The sequence below is a fragment of the Paroedura picta genome, chromosome 7 (assembly GCF_049243985.1).
Source record: "Paroedura picta isolate Pp20150507F chromosome 7, Ppicta_v3.0, whole genome shotgun sequence".
Lineage (NCBI taxonomy): Eukaryota > Metazoa > Chordata > Lepidosauria > Squamata > Gekkonidae > Paroedura > Paroedura picta.
The window spans coordinates 24,592,433-24,611,734 of NC_135375.1; the positions used below are offsets into that span (position 1 = coordinate 24,592,433).

The window sequence follows — 19,302 nt, forward strand, 5'->3', positions numbered from 1 at the left end:
TGGAAAAAAAATATAAAGAATTTTTAATTTCAACTTAATTAGACTTTCCATTTGAGCATTAAACATTTGCCAGTCACCAAAGAGCACACAAACAATACACTCTTGGCATGAAGCAAGCTTACTTGGATCCTGTTCTCTTTCAGGCCTAAGCAAACATTTGCTAAGAAAAGCTCTGTGGAATTAAATGAAAACGAAGAAGCACTGAAACACATATACAAGGTGAGTCATACACAATATATGAACCATTTTCCTGAAAAGAGCTAGCTCTAAGATTTGAGCACCTTATTTGATTTCTCAGGGTATTATGGTTGAGCCTCTGATAACCAAGAATGAGAAAAATCTATATATCTAATTCTCAGCATAGCCAAATCTGTGGATACTTAAAAATAGGTGAGACTGATCATGCTACATAACTAAGGAAAGGCCCGGGTTTGCAAACAAACAAACAAACAAAACAAAACAAAAGCAGAAATATTTAAATAAAATACATGGGGGGGGGGGGTAAAAACCTAAAGTAAAAGCATCTGTAAGACATTAAGTGGCTATTGTGGGTGTTGCTAGGCAACCGTGATAGTATTAGCAGCCTTCAAGCACTGGTTTCTGACTTTGTTCCTTACTGTAGAACGGAACCATGCCCAACAGCCAACATTCTATAACTGGGACCGACCCTGCAGTTGACATTACAGAACTAGAGCCAGCAAATGGAATGGAAGGAGGGAAGGTGGCAGGGTCTGTCCAGAGCTTCTTTGGTCTTTGAGGAAGGTCTCAACAGGGCAAGGCCTAGCAGCAACCATGGATAATTTTCTACTGTATGACTTAACAGGACTCACCCAGACTTGGCTGCTTGAGGCTATTCTATAGCAGCCATTCCAGAAAACCTAGTGAGGAATAGTGTTTAGAATTTCAGAGTAGGATCTGGGAGCCCTCGGTGTGAATGGCCTGTCTGTTGTGGAAGCTCATTGGGTGATCTTGGTCCAGTCAGAGATTCTCAGCCTGACAAGGTTCCTGGAAGGATAAAGTGGAAGACAACCAAATGACATAAGCTACTTTTGGAGAGAAAGACAAGGTATAAATGAAATAAATAAATAATACAGCTGGAGATAGTGGGGCATATAAAAGGCACATTGATTGGTGGAGGAAAGGTAGAAGGAAAAAGGGAAAGGTGAGAGTATGGGAGTTACCAGAAGGAGGGAAACAGGAAATGGTGTGGGGAGGAGCACAGGGCAAAGTGAAGTGCCCCCCTCAACGTTATTGTTCCTTACTGTACAAATGGGCCCCACCCAGCAGCCAGTGCTGTGCAATTGGGACCAACTCTGTTGCTGACACCAAACAACTAGGTCCAACCTGACTAAGAACACTGTACAATCTGACCACAGTTTCCCCAGCTGCCAACAGATTGTGAGGAGAGAAAGTTGAAGACAGGAGAGCAGATAAAGGTAGGATGATGGGATGGACAGGCTAGGTTCTGCCGCTCCCTATAAGTGATCAATGGGAGTTGATGGAATGAATGTTAGTGACAGTTGGGGAATAGCAGTTAAGAACAGAAGTTGGGAGTTGGCAATTGGGGAGTTGAGAGGGCAAAAGAGGATGTCTGATTGAGGGAAACAGAGATGAAGAGCTGCTTATACTGGGCTGAAAAGAGTCATTTGTAACTGAAGAACCCCAGTTGTGAGGACAGGGCCACAGTTCATTGGAAGCAAAACACTGGAAGGTCTACCTTATTGTCCTCAGTGCTATGTTACTAAATAAATAAATAAATAAATAAATAAATAAATAATCTTGTTTGGTTTGAATTAGTGGGCTATGTGCCCTAGGGAAAGAAACGTGGAATACCAACATGGAAATTAATATCTTGTTCTACATATATATTATCGATACTAGATGCAGGTGGGTAGCCATCTTGGTCTGAAGCAACAGAACAACGTTTGAGTCCAGGGGCATCTTTAAGACTAATAAATATGTACAATGTACGTCACTTAGTATGCAATCCTACACAGCGTTACTCCAGTCTAGGGTTGTTTTCACATGAAGGTTTTGCTGTGCTTTGGAATCCACACTGAACTGGGAGTTGTTTGGTCCTTTTTCCAGGTTTCTTCCTCCTTTTCTATTATCGTTCCCAAACCTGGTTTAGGAAAGAACGCAGTCAAAGTATCTTTGAACACAAAGTGGAAGGAAGATGTGCATTTTTGGAGATCACACATACATTGGTGCCCTGTTCCTTACCTTGGCCAATCATGGCTGTTGTCTCTCTCCCTTCCCCACCATCAGAGAGCTTTGGAAGTGATTTTTAAGAATAAACTATAAAGGTATTTCCAAGATCTACCACATCTATCAAATTCCAGTTTGGCAAAAGTAAGTCTCTATGGGACACAAGGGTAAGGTGACCAGATTTTAACATTGGTAAAGTGGGACACCATGGACCCGGGGGGGGGGGGGTTCTTGATTAAAAATTTGGTCTATATGGAGCAACAAAAAGTTTAATAGAATGGATAGAACACAAAAATAGTATTGTGATATATATATATTTAATTGCAATGTAAGTACAATTTCCCAGGTACCCTCAGGTGTCCCTCCAAAAGTGGGACAATCTGGTCACCTTACACAAGGGTGAAACAGTGACACAGGTCAACTAAGGAATGTAGGGGGAAAACCTCCTTATGAACACTCCATTGCAGCTGCTAGATGGAGAATCGTCACCATGCAGCGACAGCCTCTGCACATTCACATTAGAAGAAGAAGAAGAGTTGGCTCTTAATGTACTGAGCAGTACTTCTGCATAGTATTGCACTGAGAATACTGATGGGTTGGCTCAGGCAGAAATAATGTTGAAGGTGTATGTTTTATGGGGAAGAACCCATAAAGGGAAAAAATGGCCTCAAAATGTTAAAACCATGGAATCGACGTGCAAAAGGGAGAAGTGATGTCAAAACATGAAGTCAGGGGTGTCATTTGGCAGGAATGCAAGGGGTGATCTCTCATGACAATTTATAATTGATCGTGCGACGGTGCTCTGTTGAAAATCATAGCGCTCACAAAGGGCATGATATGACTGACCTGGACATTTGAACTGTGATGGCTCATTCATACCACTGGTATGTGTCATGCCTCAAATGAAGAACATTGCCTCCCTAAATAAATAACTCCTGTTAGAATTTGGGTTCACCTCTTCCAGTAGTCAGGCTGTGCCACTTCCTAGCAGTTGACCTGCCACTGCAGAATTCACTTTTCAGTGTTGCCAGGACAGATGACTCTTCAGATGAATATTTGGCACCCGGTAGTAAGATCTTCAGGAAGTAGAATCATAAGATGTTATTCAAGTGCCAATAGCTGTTGTTTCATTCCTTTTGTTTGTTTTATGTATTTAGATCTATATATACTGCCCTCCCTTGCAGCTCGTGGCAGTTTATCAAGAATTTTGTTACAATTATCCTGTTTTAACCTCTGGAAGCTACCATGTGAGCTTTTCAGCTGAGAACATGGGATCCTATCTGGGATCATACCTGGTGTTGCCCAGAGCCCTGTTGGCCATCACAAGGCTGTCCCCAGTTATCAGACCAGCAGGCACACACCTGAGGTCAGGAGATGCACTTGGCCATTCATCTGCTGGAAGGAGAGCTGAACCAGGGGTACCAATAGCTGCCAAGTGTGGAGGTCATCCGGGGTTAATCCTGACAACGTCAAAGACATCATCAGCCAGTAATGGCCTGGCATCCCCTGTGCCAGCCAGGAGCAGGCCCCAGTTGTCCAAGAACTGCCAGTGAAGTGGACCCCACTCCCAGAGAACACAGCATCCTTGCCAAAGCATCCAGGAGCAGCCAAGGCACAGGCAAGATTGCAGAAAACAGCTCAGACAAGCCATGCGGGGAGGCAGAGGCAAGTCCTCAGCCACAGAAGGACAAGCCAGGAGCTAGAGAGAGGGGTTAAGAAACAGGAAACAGCCAGGAAGAGGAGCGACAGTGTCCTACCAATATTGGCCAGAGCCTGATGAGCAGGGCCAGGATTGGAATAACGGAAAAGGGGTGAGACAGGCATCCTTCAGAACAGGGGTAGTCAACCTGTGGTCCTTCAGATGCCCATGGACAACAATTCCCATGAGACCCTGCCAGCATTCAGAAGACTAGGGAGGAAAGGAAGGGGCAGGATTTCATGTCGGAAGGGAGACTGCTGCCAAGAGAAGGGAAGGGAAAGAGTAAGGGTGAAAGTGAAGGTGCTGCAGCTTCCTGTTCCTGATCTTCTGGGGCCTGGAGCAGCTTCTCCCAGCACAGACCTACAAGGTGGGAGGTGGGAAGTGGGAGGATAGTGGCAGTGAGGAAGAAGCCTCACAGATCTTTATTTGAAGACCTGAGTCCTTAGTTTGACATATTTTTGTATCTCAATTTTCAGGCAGAAAAAACAGAGGGATGAATACAGAAATATTTCTTGAAAAAATATGTTGAGGATTTTCTGTTTTTCATTATTTGGTTCTATTGCCCCCACTATCTAGTGCTGCGTCTTTTCCCTCCTACTTACTGTTCCTTACAGTTACGCTGGCAGGGGCTCATGGGAATTGGAGTCCATGGACATCTGGAGGACCACAGGTTGACTACCCCTGGCTTTCTGGATGCTGTCACTAAACAAACCAATCGGATTTGGCTGAGTCTCCAAGAAGAAACACAGGCAATTAAGAAACAGGTCTATCAAGAGGCAAATGTTTTCGTAGCCTCACCAAGACAAAGAACTCAGGAGAGAAGCGTGTTTTGACTGAAGGATGCAAATTGTGCAGGAAAGGCTGGTCTTGACACTATGGTTGTGGTCACTGAAACATTTCAGTGCCACTGAATGAGCCTATGAAAGGCGGCTCTCCCTAACCTCTTGCGACATCTCTATGAGAAAATATCACAGAGGTAAGACAATCTGCATCAGGTGACAGAGCACGGATAGCATTCCCCTCATCAGTATCCCACACTTTCAGATAGTTTTACGGGTACAGCAGCTGCTTATCTGCCTTTGCTGTTTCTGGATCATAAACACATTCCATTCTTGCTTTGAAGGCCAAAATATCAGATTTCTTAAGTACATAAAACATTACTTTTTTCTGGGGGGGGGAGGTGGAATCACTCAGCATCAGGTGTAAATGAGCCAGGAGACAGCCGATGCTAGCAAATAATCTTTTCTGCTAGCAATGGAATGTGCGGACAAATTCTCATCTGGGGCAAAAGGAAAGTTTCACCCAGCTTTCTGGACCCCCACAAGCAAACGCTGACACCCAGCTGTATTCCTCTCCATGTTCAGTTAGTCTATCAGTCATCCAGAAAGGTTTTAACCATTAAAAAAAAACACATGGAGATAGATAGGTTGGTAGGTAGGTAGGTAGGTAGATGGATAGATGGATAAGGTAAAGGTATCCCCTGTGCAAGCACCGAGTCATGTGTGACCCTTGGGATGACGCCTTCTAGCATTTTCTTGGCAGACTCAGTACGGGGTGGTTTGCCAATGCCTTCCCCAGTCATTACCGTTTTACTCCCCAGCGAGCTGGGTACTCATTTTACCGACCTCGGAAGGATGGAAGGCTGAGTCAACCTTGAGCCGGCTGCTGGAATCGAACTCCCAGCCTCATAATCAGAGCTTCAGATAGCATGTCAGCTGCCTTACCACCCTGTGCCACAAGAGGTAGATAGGTAGATAGGTAGATAGGTAATCCAGGTAAATTGCCATAATAGTTCAGAAAGTAAAATTTAGGATTGTATCTGAAGTGCTGTCAGTGGAGCACCATGAGCAGAATGGGATTTTCCCTCAACCCAGGGCTTTTCGCTCTGTGAGTACAAAGCTGTTGGTAGTTCCTGGCCTGAAAGACGTGTGGCTGGCCATGATCAGGGCCAAGAGCCTGTTTGGTCCTGACCCCGACCTGGTGGAATGAGCTCCCAGAACAACTGAGGGCCCTGTTGGAGCTTGTACAGCTCTGCAGGGCCTGCAAGACAAAGCTCTTCCAGTAGGCATTTGGTTGAGGCTGGGGCAGAGAAGATCTGCAGGCCCCCTATTAGCATCCCCTGGCCTGGGCACAGTTTGGGGGCCCTATTGAGCTGATGCAAAAGGGAGGGGGCCTGGAGTTTTAGTTGTTTGCTGATGGGGATTGTACAGGTGGGTTTTTAATTGGGGTTTGATTGTGGGGGGGTTTATTTTGTAACCCGCCATGAGCCAGCTAGTATGGGATTGGCAGGAAACAAGCCAAATCAGTCAGTCAGAAAGATTAGGCTAACCTGTGGTATCCAGGGCAAGGCAGGAAGTGCCTTACACCAGAGGTAGTCAACCTGTGGTCCTCCAGATGTTCATGGACTACAATTCCTATGAGCCCCTGCCAGTATTTGCTGGCAGGGGCTCATGGGAATTGTAGTCCATGGACATCTGGAGGACCACAGGTTGACTACCCCTGCCTTACACCAATAAAAAAGAACCTTTGAATCAAATTCATTATCTACTTAATAAGACTCAGTGAAAACTGTGCGTGAATGCATGAAGCTGCCTTATCGGCTGGTTCATCTGGCTTAGACTGTTGATTCTTTGAGCTCATCTCACTTCTGAAGCAGTGCTTCAGAGTCTTAGCACAGGCAACCCAAAATGTTTTAACTGGAGGCATCGGGACTGAACCTGGAACTTCCACCCTTTTCCACCACCGAAATGCTGCAGGAACACATGCAGACCAGAACGAATGGGATGAAATTAATTCAAAAGAAATTCCATCTAAACATCTGGAAGAAGTTCCTGACAGTTCGAGCAGTTTCTCAGTGGAACAGGCTTCCTCAGGAGGTGGTGGGTTCTCCATCTTTGGACATTTTTAAACAGAGGCCAGAGAGCCATCTGACAGAGGCTGATTCTGTGAAGACAAAGGGGTGGCAGGTACAGTAGATGAGCGATTGGGATGTGAGTGTCCTGCATAGTGCAGGGGGGTGGAGTAGATAACCCACGAGGTCCCTTCCAACTCTATTAATCTATGATTCTATAGAATTCATCCCTGTGTTCTGAATAATATAAAATACATACGGCTTCTTCACAGTATCACAAGATCTGATTCAGTGTCATTTCGTGAAGGAACACAGAAATAGAGTTGGCCACCTGTGCACTATTTTCATTAGGATTTTAAAAGTAGGCATTTATTATAGCGTTGCAGACAATGACCCTTGCACATACAAATCATACCTTTGTACCAGCAAGAGATTTGACTACCACTATATCCGGATAAAAATGACAAGGTCCGGTGGTATCTTGAAGAGTAAAGATTGTATTTTGGCATAAATGTTCAAGAGTTCACTTCATTTGGCTGACAAAGAGATATGTACTCAAAGATACAAACAGTAAACAGTGGTGTTCATACAAAGAGGGATCAGAAGTCCAGATTCATAGGACATATGTATATGTATATATATTTGGATTCTTTTTTCCTAGACTTTATAATCTGATTTGAAAAACCAGTTGGTTCCCAAGTATTTATTTGCTGTTGGGGTTTCTTTTTGTCTCTTTAATTCCTTTCTGAATGGCTCGTTGAAACCTTAGCCATTTCCTGTAGCAAAGTGTATCAACCTGCAGTTGAATTGACTTACCCAGTAATTACAAGTGCCAAGACCTGGTAGTGTAGTTTGAGTCCTGCCACTGAAATGAATGGAGAATGACTTTCCATATACATCTATGTATGGAATAATGCAATGGAAGCATTGAAAGATGTGAAGAATGTTGGGGCCGAAGGGTGTTCTTTCATCAGTGAGCAGCACATCCCCATAATTAGCTAACAGTGTTAAGCAGCAAAAAAAACTTTTTTTTTACTATATTTGGAGGTATTTTTCCTTTGCTATACTGTAGAAGCACCGGTGACCAGAAAAAAAAAATTCCAAATGCATAATAATAAAAATAATCCAAAACATTCAAGGGAAAGCCATTTTTAAAAAAAAACACATACACCTTATATTGGTGTTTATATTTTCACCTGCACAAAATCTGTTCTTAGGTTTTGGGTTTGTGTAGACTTTAGGAAAGGACCTACATTTCATTTGTAAGGTGATTCCCTCTCCCCCCCCCTTTACAATAGATAAGATTCCTAATTATAAGCAAATGACCACAAGTGGTGATTTGGAAGCGATAAACTCCAGGTTTCAGATCTCAGCTCTGCTCCCCTCCCCATCTCAGTGGGTGGTCTTTGCCTTTTCATGGCTCCAACATGTCTTCATTTCATGGTATATCACTCTCTTTGATCTGCAAAACGCTTGACTCATTGAGCGTCTCATTAATTTAATTTACATATCTTGCACTGAAATGTAATAATGACCTGTCTCTTTAATTGTTGGCCAATCCCTGTTTCACAAATTAAGAATCAATCACACAGCAAACTCCAACACCGAAATGAGCAATGGCCTCTCACTGTTCCTGAGTTTCAGCCATGTCTATCCAGATGCCCCCCGCCATGTCCTCAGAGCACTGGCTCCTCTGCTTGAGTAGCACCTTTCTCAGCTGTCAAATAACAGAGAGGAAAAGCCAGGCTCGCAGGATCTAAGGAAAGAAGCTATGAAAGCATATTGCACTGGTTTAACTGCCATTCCTAGTACGTAGGGTATTCTGGGGATTGTGATTCTATGAGAGTCGAGCAAGAATTCATTTTAGTAGGAAATTCACAGGGCCGTTCTGCATTCATCCAAAATAGAACAATGGTTACAACTTGAAATTGCTACAGTTTTGCCGTTATGCACAATGTCGTTGACAATCTGCAACACTCCTGAAACCGATCCGCAAAAAGCGCTTCGTTGTAGCGCTTTCAGGGAAATCCCAAAAAGTGGATTCACCCTCTGGAAAGCGCTACACTCCTGCAACCAATCTGCAACACTAGCGGAAAAGTTCTGTGCGTTACCATTGTTGGGGTTTCTGCAAAGTCCCTCCCCCTGGCTCTCTCCTCTGATCTTCCGGCAAAGCGATCGCCATTTTTTTTTCTCCGAGCGAGCGGAGATCAATGCACCGGTGAGCCTTCGTTTACCCAGCGAGGCTTCCCCGGCTGCAGTCCCTCTGTTCAAAGTCACCAAGCACAAACAACACAGAGGCCCGTTTGCTGGTTTATTTTCCCTTTATTTTTCACACTATTTTCGGCCGAAAATCGTGCCCGTGAGAGGGGGGGGTTCACTCGTGGGAGCGTGGCAATGATGAAACAGCAGCTCAAACACCACCTGCTAGCTGGATGGGTCTCTCCGTTGCAACGAGTGTGTTTTTTTTAAACCTTCCTTAAAAGGAAAGGGGCTGTTTGGGAGCATGATAACAGCCGCACATTGGCTGCTTGACGGCCAGGGGCGGGACACAGCTCAGCAATATCGCTTCCTGGCTAGCAATTTTTGCCGAGACCGGAAACCTGTGGGAAACGATAGAAACGCAACTGGATTCCACTACAAAGGCAGGTATGCATAATGACAAATTCTACTATTTAAAATGGTGATTTTTCGTTCCGCAAACAATTTGCAACATGGATCCCGGTGCGGAATGGCCCACAGTATCTTAATTCCCAAGATACTTTGGGGGACCCATTTGTAGTATAAATATACCCTTAATTTAAAGATCACAATTAGACATATACAGACTGAGAATCAGTTTGACATCTTTTCCTCCCCTCCCCTATTAATTGTTGAGCAAAAATATTAATATATATATTTTTCCTGCTACCCTGAAGAATGTTAAGGCAGAACGTGGGCATTGTCCCTTGGCAATCTTTCAAAAGGACATGCAGTGCCATTCAGATGTAACTTCAGGCCTTTAGAGAGGAATTTAACCTGTAAGTCCATTACAAGCACATAACAAGGACTAAATAGGCATGCAGATAGTTTAACTCATGCATTATCTTCATGTACAACATAATGCAAAACATATTATGAGGAAGTTACACAGGTATGGCAGGAAACATTTACCCACATTACAGAAGGGCCACCAAGACAAATTTGCAAGGAGAATTAGCGACTCCATGGCAGAGAAATTAAAATACATGCCGAGAAGATTTTGAGTCAAATTAAAACTACTGTTAATGAATTAAAGCACATCTCCCCCCATTCATGCCTTGATTCTTGCCCATTAGGTTTTCCAGCAGTGCTGGGATAATTTAAAGCAGGGGTAATCAAACTGCAGCCCTCCAGATGTCCATGGACTACTGACAGGGGCTCATGGGAATTGTAGTCCATGGACATCTGGAGGTCCTCAGTTTGACTACCCCTGATTTAGAGGGTAGTAGCTGGGAAAGGCAGATTGTGCGGAGAATAAATATGATGCCACTTCTGGTTACTGCTCTAGGCTCCCTTCCCTAGTCAAACGTATCGTAATGCAAAGGCCATTTTTTCCCACCTTAATTCTTCACGTGTGCGAAATTTCCCATCTCAGGCAGGCAAAAGGGTGGCCTATTGCCCATTCACTCAAAAAGAAGGACAGAAATACTTTTTCACACACACAAAGTCCGTGCCTCGCAATCTCTTTCATACACAAACATACTGGATGCAGCATAGCTTTCCCTCCTCCTGCGGACCCAGCTGTTCTTCATCTCTCATTCATCACTGACTCCACCGGGCAATGTAGACTCAACAGTTACAACCCATTTTTCCTTGTAGCGTTAGCAGCATCAGAGATTTGTGTGAGGCTCAGTACCAGCTAGCCAGGCCAGCCCTGAAGGATATTAAGGACTGGTAAAGTATTAATATCGTGAAAAGTAGCAGAGTGCCTTAGTATGGCAAGTAACGCAGCAGGAGGTAGAGTGAAAGCAACAAACAAAGAAAGACACATTCACAAACGTGGTGCTTAACTAATATAACAACTATTTAATGAAGAACTTAATAGGGTTCCTATTCTGATCTATAGGAACCCTATTAAGTTCTTCATTAAATAGTTGTTATATTAGTTAAGCACCACGTTTGTGAATGTGTCTTTCTTTGTTTGTTGCTTTCCTATTCTGATCTAATAAGAGCCTCTTGTGGCGCAGAGTGGTAAGGCAGCCGTCTGAAAGCTTTGCCCATGAGGCTGGGAGTTCGATCCCAGCAGCCGGCTCAAGGTCGACTCAGTCTTCCATCCTTCCGAGGTCGGTAAAATGAGTACCCAGCTTGCTGGGGGGTAAACAGTAATGACTGGGGAAGGCACTGGCAAATCACCCCGTATTGAGTCTGCCATGAAAACGCTGGAGGGCGTCACCCCAAGGGTCAGACATGACCTGGTGCTTGCACAGGGGATACCTTTACCTTTACCTTTTATTCTGATCTAAATAGATAGATGGAGAGAGATGCTTGAGGCATCTCCCTTCCATCATGTTGCAAGTTTGAGAGATGGAGAAGAAAGAGAATGGAGACTGAGGATACAGGAAATTACCCTCTAGGGACAGGTCAGTGAGCTCAAAGGCGAGCTGTCAGTGTCCCTGTCTATCTCACTAACTCTATGGTAAAGAGGTCCTGTTTACAGTTTCTCAAGTCAGGAGACATCGCACAGAGAGCTGTTTCCCAACAAGCCCAAGATCTTCTCACTGCCTAGGCTGTCCACTGTGCCTGTTCTCCAGGAGATCTCCAACAGAGCCATAAGCAGTTTGGTTCTTATTATTGCTTTGGAATAAATGGATTTCCCCCTTATTGGTTTGGTTTGTTTGAGAACATTTCTCTGTCTTCCATGCAGCCGCTCCCGTGTTCTGGTTTAATTAGCTGACGGGAGAGTTTGCCACAACAGTCCGTCCCTGCAGCGCCACTGTACTTTCGCACACCACAAGGCCAGAGCAGAGATGAACCCCGATGAAATGCAGCCCCCTCCCCACCCAAAACACAAGGAAACTGGTTTCAGGTTGGTAGCCAGCAAATCACAAAGGGGGGGGGGAGATGCCAGGTCAGAGGTAACGGATTTCTTGTTGTGCAAAGCCGCTCCCCCAAAGATGGCCAAACTGTGCCTCTCCAATTAGCTGTGGACGACAATGACCATGAGCCCATGCCGGGAACATACTGACAGGGGCTCATGGCAATTGTAGTCCACAGACATCTGGAGGGCCACAGTTTGGCCATCCCCGACCTACATGTTTCTTTGTAAAAACCTCATGGTTGGAGCAGACCGTTCATGTTGTGGAGAACTTTTCCTCACAATCTTGTTCTGTGACTTAAGGGTCAGCCCAAAGTGAACGGTTTGCTCCCCATCGATGATGCGTACAGTTTTTGTATGATGATAAGTCCTTTGCCCATTATCTGGAATCTCCCCCTCCCCTTTTGGGAGGGGGGGTTGCCGGCACATTGCTTGGTGTAACCCTTTTTTTCTTTTGCTTCAGGTCAGATCTTTCAGTGTTCCGCAGAGCCTGTAAAACGGAGCTCTTCCGCCAGGTCTATGGTTGAGGCTGGGGCCGGCGAGGTAAATCGACGCCCCTCCCCCCAGGGTTTGAGTAGTACATCATTAGACCTTCTTCTCCACCCCACTAGTAGTGGGGGTTAGGAATGGGTTTGCCACCATGTTGGGGTTTTTTTGATGTCTTTTAATGGGTGTTTTAATGGGGATTTTATAAGACACTGTAACCTGCCACGAGCTGGTCAGGGAGTGGTGGGGAATAAATTGAAAAAATATAACAATAACAATACCAATACCAGTAACAGGCCACTTGCATCAGATGTCAGAAGCAGAACAGGGGCCGGCCCTGGCTTTTATTTGAGTAGGAGGCTGCCAAGGAGATCCAAGGTCGCAAGACAACAGCAGGCAATGGCAGACCTCCTCCGTTAGTCTCTTGCCTTGAAAACCGGAAGGCAGCACATTACCAAGACCCACAGTTGTGTTGGTCTTCAGGAGCAGAGCAAGGTCTGAGTCCAATAGCCCCTTAGCCACCAACAGAATTGGGGGAGGCAGGCACAGCTCCCTGCATCCAGCACCAGTAAATGAGCTATGTATGACTGTGTTGTAGATCCTTGCTGCACACATTAACAAAACTCCACGACCCACTTTGAAATCAGCCATACTGTTTGATGCCGTGCAGGCTGGTTTTGTGCAAAGTCTTATCCGTGCCCATCGGTAATGTAGACCGGGGGAGGGGATAAAAGAGTGGAACAAAAGAATTGAATGTGGAATGTGGCACATGCGGAACACTATACAAAATCTGGACGCCAAAAAAAAAAAAAGGAAAGGAAATGTGTGGGGGTAGTAAAATGGATCTTCAAAATCCATTCTGAGCACATGCTTCTTATTAGCACCAGAAGGGGACATCACTGAATGCAGTCTCTTCTGAAATGTGGTCTGAACAAACTAAGCTTTTTTTCTGTGGGTACCTCTGGTTTTGACAGTAAGTCCCAGGTGCACCGAGACAAGCATGGAAGAGGAAGAGGAACATAATGGCTACCCCATCATAAGCTTGACAAACAATATCCATGCTTTAAAACTCGTAGGAACCTTTGTTCTGGCACACCTGTTCCAGGGGGAGACGCTTTCATAACCTGATAGCTGAAAGACTGAGAAGCACTTGTTGGCTTTCCATACCAGCTGGCTGTAATGATGCGCCATTCTATGCATGCCCAAGTCCAGTGAGACTTAAACATGTGTATCTGGGTGCCAGATTGCTGCCCAAATGAATTATTTAATGTTTAATTATCATTTTGACCAGATTCATTGCAAGGAGGATTGTCTATCTGAAATAGTATGCGTTGGAGTACTAAATTATTAACGTAGGGGTTTTGGACCACAAAAGCACAAAGTACTGCACATGCAAACAACTTGGAAACAGCATGAATATCGGAAAAGAACATCACAATGATGGTTGGAACAAACTCCACAGCCCTCAAGAGAAGCCTGTGACCTGGACTTCCTTGGTTTCCTCATTACCACCTCGTCTCTGCTGTCACCCATTCATTTGAAGTGACCATTATCTCCAATGTGCTAACTACTCATTGTGTGAACTCCTCTCCCTGGCACCTCTAGGCCTGTCTCTAATGATTCTATTCATTTCAAGTGGCTGTTCCCTTATGCTCTTATCTATCTGTATTTAGCCCAGCATTTTGCCCTTCATTCTTGTTTGACCCCTCTACCAGGTGACTGGTGCTATACTTCCCTACACAGCAGAGAACTGAAGAGCAATCTTTGTTTTTTGTTTCTTTTTTCCCCCCTTGCTTCCATCAACTATTGGGTAGCAGACAGCCAAGTAGGCCTGTGTCAGCAGTTGTCTACATTTGGGAAAGATCAAGGAAGGAGATACAAGCTCCCGTCTGCCCTGTTACTTGAAGGTTTAAGAGACGGAAGGCTTGAGAATATAAACACAATGTTCATTCTGATCACATGTTTCTGCCTGAAGCACAGTTGCTTAGTTTTGCCACACAGGAATATGAGGTAAGCGATAACAGAAGTTCTACATCTGAAATAGAAAGAAGGAAATAGGACAAATCTCTCTATAATCTTATGCAAAATCTTATCATACTGTCTTTTAGTAAAGGTAAAGGTAAAGGTATCCCCTGTGCAAGCACCGAGTCATGTCTGACCCTTGGGGTGACGCCCTCTAGCGTTTTCATGGCAGACTCAATACGGGGTGGTTTGCCAGTGCCTTCCCCAGTCATTACCGTTTACCCCCCAGCAAGCTGGGTACTCATTTTACCGACCTCGGAAGGATGGAAAGCTGAGTCAACCTTGAGCCGGCTGCTGGGATCGAACTCCCAGCCTCGTGGGCAAAGCTTTCAGACGGCTGCCTTACCACTCTGTACCACTCTTACCACTCTGCACCACAAGAGGCTCTTTTAGTAGCTCCACCCTAAATCATGACAATAATTTTGCATTGTACGGAAATTTTAATCAGGCGGTGATGTCCAGTATAAGTAAAAGGTGAGGAAATTAAATAATTTGGGGAGTGCGGCAGAACAGTTCTGCTCCAGTCTGCGGGCCCTGTTCCACCCTGCCTTCCAAGGTTTTTTCAACACCTGGAAAAGCTTTTCTCTCCAGAAACCTGCTACCACCAACTGACTTTTGTAGGAATTGTACACTGGGAAGATCTGGACTCCCAGCTTCCCCGTCAAATTCTGAGGCCTTATCTCTATGTCTCCTGCTGCCCATCTCCTGATTACCATGGGGACTCTTTACTGCCTCGTGGGCCCATGGAAGTCTAACTGCTTGCCAAGTGACTGCCTTCCCCATGGTGCTCCTTTTAAAAATAGCATGCCCGAGATGGTCAGGGTCTATGTGGTACAGAGAACCACTACTAGGATCAAAAGTTATAAAACATTGAAAAGAAAAATTTTACAAGCATGCTCTTAGCACAGCACCAGATAGAGCAAGGAATTCAAAAGATAGTACAATTCTTCTGTCCCCTCCCTCTATACATGTTCTATTTGTTGTTAAATGTAAGGCAGTTTCCTTGTCTTAGAAAGTTACAGATATCTACAGAATTACCATTACCTTGAAGGTTCTCTCAGGCTAGGTTCTCTCAAGCTAGCACATGGCAAGGGTTGCCTCCTCCAGACCTCAGTTAAAAGTTATTTCTGCTTGAATGTACTCAGTACCAAAGAGACCCTTGCTACAAGGTTATTTTGTTTTTGTTTTGTTTTTTGTCTTTGTCATATCAGTTTCTCCACCCACTGACTAGGTAAAGCTGAGTCAAAGAAGCTTTTCCTGAAGTCTCCAGAAGTTTCTTCCTGAAGTCTTTCTAATATTTAATACCTCCATATCTCTCTTCCCTAGAGCCTCTTGTGGTGCAGAGTGGTAAGGCAGCAGACATGCAGTCTGAAAGCTCTGCCCGTGAGGCTGGGAGTTCGATCCCAGCAGCCGGCTCAAGGTTGACTCATCCTTCCGGGGTCGGTAAAATGAGTACCCAGCTTGCTGGGGGGTAAACGGTAATGACTGGGGAAGGCACTGGCAAACCACCCCGTATTGAGTCTGCCATGAAAACGCTAGAGGGCGTCACCCCAAGGGTCAGAGACATGGCCCAGTGCTTGCACAGGGGATACCTTTACCTTTACTTTTCCTCTCTCTTCCCTACTAGAAAGGAGGGGGAGACTAGTCCACCTGCTAGAAAGGAGGGGGAGGCAAGATTTTGATCCATGCAACAGTCACCTCCAGACTCAATTTCTGTAACCTGCATTAAGCGAGCTTAATCTTGACCTTGCCCTGGAAACTGCTGCTGGTGCAAAATGCAGCTGCCAGAGTTCTCGCTCATATACCATGGGGAGCCCATATTAGATCTGTTCTGCAGCAGCTACATTGGCTTTGAGTCAAGTTCCAAATCCAGTTCAAAGTTTTGGTACTTACCTTTAAGGCCTTACGTTGTCCAGCCCTTGTGTATCTGAGGGACTGCCATACATTCCCCAGAGAACACTTCAGTCAAGTAACACCAATCAACTGAGGATCCCTGGCCCGAAAGAAATACATTTGGCCTCCTGTCTGATGGAATGAGCTCCCCAAAGACATCAGGACCCTGACAGAACTTTTCAAGTTTCTCAGAGTCTACAAGACAGAACTCTTCTCCCAGTTGGTTGAGACCAATCAGAACCTCTGGGTCTAGTTCAGTTGACCAGTTTTCACCTATAAATAGCTAGGACTCTGCATATTTTTTTTCCTTTATGTCCTTTGAGTCTTCTGACCCAAAATGTTTTATTAACTATGCTCTTATGTGCCTGCTGGGTGAAGACATCAAGGCCATACTGCTGTGGAGTAGAAAGCTAAAACAAACTTTGGAGAAACATCATAATAGCCCCAAGTCGAAGGGCAGAACCTAGCAGGTCAATGGACACATAATTCCAAAATATACAATTTCCTACATTACAGAATGCCTAGGCTACAAACAAACATTTATCCCAATGGTTTGGGCAAAACTCCACATCAAAATCACAAATTTAGAGAAACTGTTTTGAAAACTGGGGGAAAGCTTGTCAAGGAACAAAGTGAATTCTAGGTTCATATTATGCTCTAACAAGAAAAGGAGAGCCAGGTGTGAGTGTCCACTAGAGCAGGAGTAGTCAACCTGTGGTCCTCCAGATGTTCATGGACTACAATTACCATGAGCCCCTGCCAGCAAACACTGGCAGGGCTCATGGGAATTGTAGTCCATGAACATCTGGAGGACCACAGGTTGACTACCCCTGCACTAGAGAGTTTGAGGGTGTGAGTGTCGTCAGAGTGCAAGCTAGAATTCTGAAAGACTAGCATGGGTTAAATTTGAATCCTTCATGTCTTCCTCCAAAGAGATCAGAGCAATCTTTTAAACTCTGTGGTATATAATCAGACTGCAATGTAGTGAATTGCTCCAGACTTCTCAGTGATGACCAAAGATCTGAACTTTTGCTGACAGCCCAGGCTTGCAATATGATACGAATCTACAGGGAGAGTCCATTTCTTTTCACAAAAGGCAGGATAGAAGAAGTGACTATTATGTTGGAGGAAGACTTTGGTTTGTCTCAAGATGTGTCCCAAATCTTCAGTCTTTGCAACTGCTCAATCTGCCCTTCAGAAATCTTAATTACATTTACTCCATAGTAACATGGGGAGGAGGGATATCCTACTCCAAGTAAACCGATCTGGGGACTAAATAAGCTTTTTGTGCCATGGCTTAGCAGGTTGCAGATAAACATATTGTACTCAAGGGGAAATCATATACTTAGAATCATAGAATCATAGAAACATAGAGTTGGAAGGGGCCACACAGGCCATCTAGTCCAACCCTCTGCTCAACGCAGCATCCTAAAGCATCCAAGAAGCATCCAAGTAATTTCTTAGTTATTTCAAAATTGTTTTTTAATAAAAATTTCTCACTTGCCAGTGCATGGATGCTTATTTGAATGGTGAGACCCAATGTGAGCTTTTCAGACCCAATGTGAGCTGTACATTTGTCCCTATTAGACTCCTCTCCACCACCTTCACCTGTGTGAGAAGTTACCTTCCAGAATATTCTGTGGCTCCCTCTTCCATTTACTATTTCTTTCCCCTCATCATAGACCAGCCTTTCCCAACTTTTTTACCATTGAGAAACCCCTGAAACATTCTTCAGGCTTTGAGAAACTCCAGGCTTTGAGAAACTGCACAATCCATGCAGAATATGGTTGTTGTTATATTTATATACCACCCTCCCCAGAGGCTCAGTTGGGAAGCATAACTGTGGATATGCCCACCCGGCTCTCCTCCCCTACCCACCCCCTCCAGGCCCATCATATATGGTCATGTCACCCAATAAATGCTTAACCAATTTAAAATCTATATTAAAATTAATTCACTCCCATCCAATCAGGAAACCCTTCTAGGGACATCAAGAGTGAGCAGGAAGCCAAGGGAAGGCTGAATAGATCTAGGGCAGGCTTTGTTGACCAGGGTTTGCTGAAACCCCGGTTGACAAACCTGCTCTAGATCCATTCAGCCTTCTTTTGGCTTCCTCCTCCCTCTTTACCTTCTCTCCTTCACTTTACCCACAGTTTCTTTATTTCTTGAGTGAATTAGCTAATCTGACATGGGGTCCATGACAATGCTGTGCTTGGATGCGAGAAACCGTGTTCAGATTCTACAGCTGAATGTTGGTAAGATATTATTGAACAATTTAATCAGCCTCAGGCCCAAACTACAAATTGGAGAACTCCCATCTTTAAAAGTATCTTAAATTGGAAGCTGCAAAAGGAGGAGAATTTGAATGACCTGTATGGGAGGAGTTAACTATTGCCTCTGAAATCCATATTTTTGCTATTGAACCACGTAACATCTAGGGCAGATCTTTACATAGATGACCCCATCTAGCAGTACAGTCTGAAGACACCCTTCTGTGTCTGCTATTTGACAAAGATTAAGAGATGCAAGATCCAGGAACAAATTTCCAATATCATTTCTCTTTGCTTCCCAATCTCTCCTATGTTTTTTTCTATTAATACAGCACTCCAACCTATAACAAAGGCAAACTCACATCATGAAAAGTAATGTTAGGCTGTTCTGATATGACCCCCTGCTCCCAGGCTTTAAGTTCATGTGATGTTTTGAACAATTTGGAATAACTACTGCTTTTGTTTTTTATGTTCCTTTTCCTGCAGAACTAAATGAACCATGCTAGAAACAGAGACCTCATGGATGTCTCTTTAATTGTGACAACTGTCCTTAAGGAGATTCCAACAGAATCTGACAGCCACAGTTCTACAAATATTTAACAGCATGTGGACTGCAAAAGCAGTATGAACGTTTGCATATTTGATGGATCTTCTCCAGTTCCAAAGTAGAGGGACATATGAGATCTAAGAATGGTTATGAATTGCATGAATAACTAGTCATATACCAGAACAAAGTTATTTTAACTTCAGAGCTCCCTTAGCTCCCCTGCCTCATTACTTCAACACAATTCTTATCATCAGTATATTTTTACCCATAGCC

The 19,302-nt window shown here is 44.4% G+C and overlaps 1 long non-coding RNA gene across 2 annotated transcripts in view; it reads right to left on the reverse strand.

The window, feature by feature from the left end:
- The window catches only part of LOC143842220 (uncharacterized), a 35,564-nt gene that overhangs the window by 5,436 nt on the left and 10,826 nt on the right, over window positions 1-19,302 (reverse strand). For both annotated transcript variants that reach the window (XR_013233023.1, XR_013233024.1), the window contains exon 2: window positions 831-1,005. This is a non-coding gene — a long non-coding RNA (uncharacterized LOC143842220). The remainder of the gene's footprint in view (window positions 1-830; window positions 1,006-19,302) is intronic.